Genomic DNA, 4,096 nt, shown 5'->3' with positions numbered 1-4,096 from the left:
TTTTCCCCCTTTAGGGTTGCAGACCCCTTTTAGCTCCTTGGGTAGTTTCTCTAGCTCCTTCATTGGGGGCTCTGTGTTCCATCAAATAGATAACTGTGAGCATCCACTTCTGTATTTGCCAGGCACTGGCATAGCCTCACAAGAGATATTTGTAATTCATCGTTTATACTCTGCATTTTATTTCCTTCTCCTCCCCATCTACCCTACGACTGCTCCACATCACTGGTCTCCTCCCCACCACATCCTGTCTCCACATGGATGCCCCCACCTCCCACCATACTTGACCTCTAAACTCCCTGGGGCCTCCAGTCCCTTGAGGGTTAGGTGCATCATCTCTGAATGAACACAGACCTGGAAGTGCTCTACTGTAAGTGTGTTAGGGGTCTCATATCTGCTGGTATATGCTGGCTGTTTGGTGGTCCAGTGTTAAAAGATATCAGGGGTCCAGATTAATTAAGACTGCTGGTCCTCCTACACAATCACCCTTCTCCTCAGCTTCTTTCAGCTTTCCCTAATTCAACAACAAGGGTCATCTGCTTCGGTCCATTCATTGGGTACAAATAACTGCATCTGACTCAGGTGCTTGTTGGATCTTTTAGAGGGTGGTCATGATAGATCCCTCTTTGTGAGTGTTCCATAGCCTCAGTAATAGTGTCAGGCCTTGGGACCTCCACTTCAGCTGAATCCCACTTTGGGCGTGTCGCTGGATCTTCTTTTCCTCAGGCTCCTCTACATTTTCATCCCTGTAATTCTTTCATACAGAAACAATTATAGGTCAGAGGTGTGACTAGGATGGCAACCCAATCTCTCACTTGATGTACCGTCTTCCTGCTGGAGGTAGCTCTATAAGTTCCCTCTCCCTACTGTAGGACATTTCACAAACTGGTACAACCACTCTGGAAATCAATCTGGAGGTTCCTTAGAAAACTGGAAATAGATCTACTTAAAGAGCCAGCTATTCCACTCTTGGGAATATACCCAAAAGATGCCTCACCATGACACATAGGCATGTGTTCTACTATGTTAACAGCAGTCTTATTTGTGATAGCCAGAACCTGGAAACAACCTAGATGCCCCATAACAGAAGAATGGATACAGAAAATGTGGTTCACGTACACAATGGAATATTACTCAGCTATTAAGAATGAGGACAACCTGACTTTTGCAAGCAAATGGATGGAACTAAAAAATAACCTGAATGAGGTAACTCAGACACAAAGCATATGCATGGTATGTATTTACTAATACATGAATATTAGCCAAAAAAGAAAATAAGAAAAAAAAAGAAAAAAAGAAAAAGAGAAAGAAAAAAAAAGAAAAAGAAAAAAAAAAGAAAAAAAAGAAAAAGAAAAAAGAAGAAGAAAAAGAAAAAGAAGAAGAAAAAGAAAAAGAAAAAGAAAAAAACCCATACAGAATACACAATATATAGTCTACAGAACTCAAAAGACTAAACAAGCTGTAGTGTCCAAGTGGACACTTCAGTCCCACTTGGGAGAGAAAAGAAAGCAATCATAAGTGGGGAAGGAGGGAGGGAATTGGGAGGGAAAGTGGCCTGGGTGGGGAGCATTGGGAGGATAGAGGGCAACCTGACTGTTATTGGATGAGGGGAAAGGACAGAAGGCCAGCAGAAAGGATGTAAACAGGCAACCTCAGGAAATAGGAGGTTGTGCAACCCCCTGAATGCATATCATCCCTTTCAAACATATTGTTATGGTTTTTTATTTCTGTCTTCTTGATAAATAACTTCATCCTGTCTTACTTGCATATACAGTTTTTCAGTCCTCACCCTCATGCAGTAGTACAAGACAGCATTTGGGGTAGTGAAGAGATGACTCAGTGATTTAAGAATTTGGCCCAGTCATTAATTAGCCTTTCCTTCTGTCTCTGCTCCATCTTTGTCCTTTCACATCTTATAGGCAGGATGCATTTTATGTCAAAGTTGCTGCAGATGGTTTGCTGTATTTATTCCTCCACTGGGAGTCCTGCGTGACTACAAGTGGTAGCCACTTCAGGATACATATCCCAAACTTCTAGGAAACTCTGCTAGAATCACACCGATAGACTCCTTATAACCTCCCCAATCACAGGTCTCTGGCATGTTTAGAGATGCCCCAACTGTCTGCTGAATCCCTGGCAATATTAACGATAATGCTATGCTTGCAGACAGGAGACTATCATACTTGTTCTCTGAGCAGCTCCACCAGGCAGCATGTGGAAACAGATGTAGAAATCCAAAGCCAAACATTAAATGGAGCTCCAAGAGTCTTGTGGGAGTGTTGGGGAAGAATTGAAGGATCTGAAGCAGATAGGGACTCCTCAGGAAGGCCAACAACCTAAACTGAACCCTTGGGGAGACCTAACCACCAAACAAAAAGCAAGTATAGGCTGAATCCAGGCCCCCTTCTGCATATGTGTAGCAGATGTGCAGCTTGGCCTTCATGCAGATCATCTAACAACAGGAGAGGGGGTTGTCCATGAATCTGTTGCCTGAGTCTGTTGCCGTATAGAAGCTGTTCAGTTTCAAGAGGTATCATTTATCAATTGTTGATTTTAACGCCTGAGCCATTGGCATATTTTTCAGGACCTTTTTTTTTCTCCTCTGCCAATGAATTAAAAACTATTTCTTGCTCCATCTTGTGGTTTCTCTGAAAACTGTAAATAGTTCTGCCTGAAAAACTAGCTACACCACTCCTGGGCATATATCCAAAAGAAGATCAACTATACCACAAGACCAGATGCTCCACTGTGTTTATAGCAGCCTTGTTCATAATAGCCAGATACTGAAAGCAACCTAAAATCCCTTACCTGAAGAATGGATTCAGAAAATATGGTTCATTTACAATGTGGAATATTACTCAGCTATTAAAAAACAAAGATATTAAGAATTTTGCAGTCAAATGGATGGAACCAGAAAATATCCTGAGTGAGGTAACCCAGAATCAAAATGACATGCATGGGATATACTCACTGATAAGTGGATATTAGCCAAAAAGTCCAGAATACCAATGATACATCCTACAAAAACAAACAAGTTAAATAATGAGGAATGCCCAAGTGAGGATACTTAAATTCCACTTAGAAGAGGGAACAAAAATAATCATGTTAGGCAGAAGGGAGGGAGGGACCTGGGTAGTAGAGAAGAGCAGGAGAGGATTAGGTATGAGGAGAGACAAAGAAAGTCTCAGAGGACCATAAGAACGTATAGGAACATGCAGCTGCCTGGGTAGGAATGGGGCTACTCTCAGACATGGAACATAGGAGGCTCCTAGGATTCATATGGGGGTGAGCTTAACTGAGATGACCAGCATTCGGAATATGGAACATGAAAAGGCCACCTCCAGTAGCCAGACAGAACTCCCAGTGAAGAGATGGGGAAACCACCCACCTACAAAATTACTAAATAAAATATATGGACAAAAATGAAGCAGATATTGAAGGAATTAGCAACCAGTGACAGGCCCAACTTGGCATCTATCACATGGGCAGGCACTAATCACTGATATTATGACTCATGCTGTGTTGGGCTTTTAGACGGAAACCTAGCACAGTTGTCCCCTGAGAGGTTCTCCTGAGCACCTGACTGAGACAGATGCAGATACAGACAAGCATTAGACTGAGGTCAGAGACACTATGGAAAAGTTAAGGCAAGGAGTGAAGGAACTGAAAGGAATGGAAACCCCATAGGAAGACAGACAGTAGCAACTAACCTGGATCCCTGAGACCGAGATCTCATAGCCTGAGCCACCAACCAAAAAGCATACACGGGCTAGTATGAGGCCCCTGGCACATACTTAGGAAAAGGCTGCCTTGTAGGAGAGGATGTAACTAATCCTTTAGAGACTTGATGCCCCAGGGTGGGTGGATGTCAGGAAGAGTGGTGCAACCTCTCATGGGCAAAAGGAAGAGGGGAGCAGATGTCATGAATTAAAGAAATGTTAAGAAAGGCAACAAAATAAAATAATGATAAAAGTTAGAAGGTAGTTTACCTGATCAAAAATAAAACAAACAACAAAAATGAAGAAGAAGAAGAAGAAGAAGAAGAAGAAGAAGAAGAAGAAGAAGAAGAAGAAGAAGAAGAAGAAGAAGAAGAAGAAGA

This window comes from Mus caroli, chromosome 5 (assembly GCF_900094665.2).
Source record: "Mus caroli chromosome 5, CAROLI_EIJ_v1.1, whole genome shotgun sequence".
In the NCBI taxonomy this organism is placed as follows: domain Eukaryota; kingdom Metazoa; phylum Chordata; class Mammalia; order Rodentia; family Muridae; genus Mus; species Mus caroli.
This window is presented reverse-complemented; position numbering follows the sequence as displayed.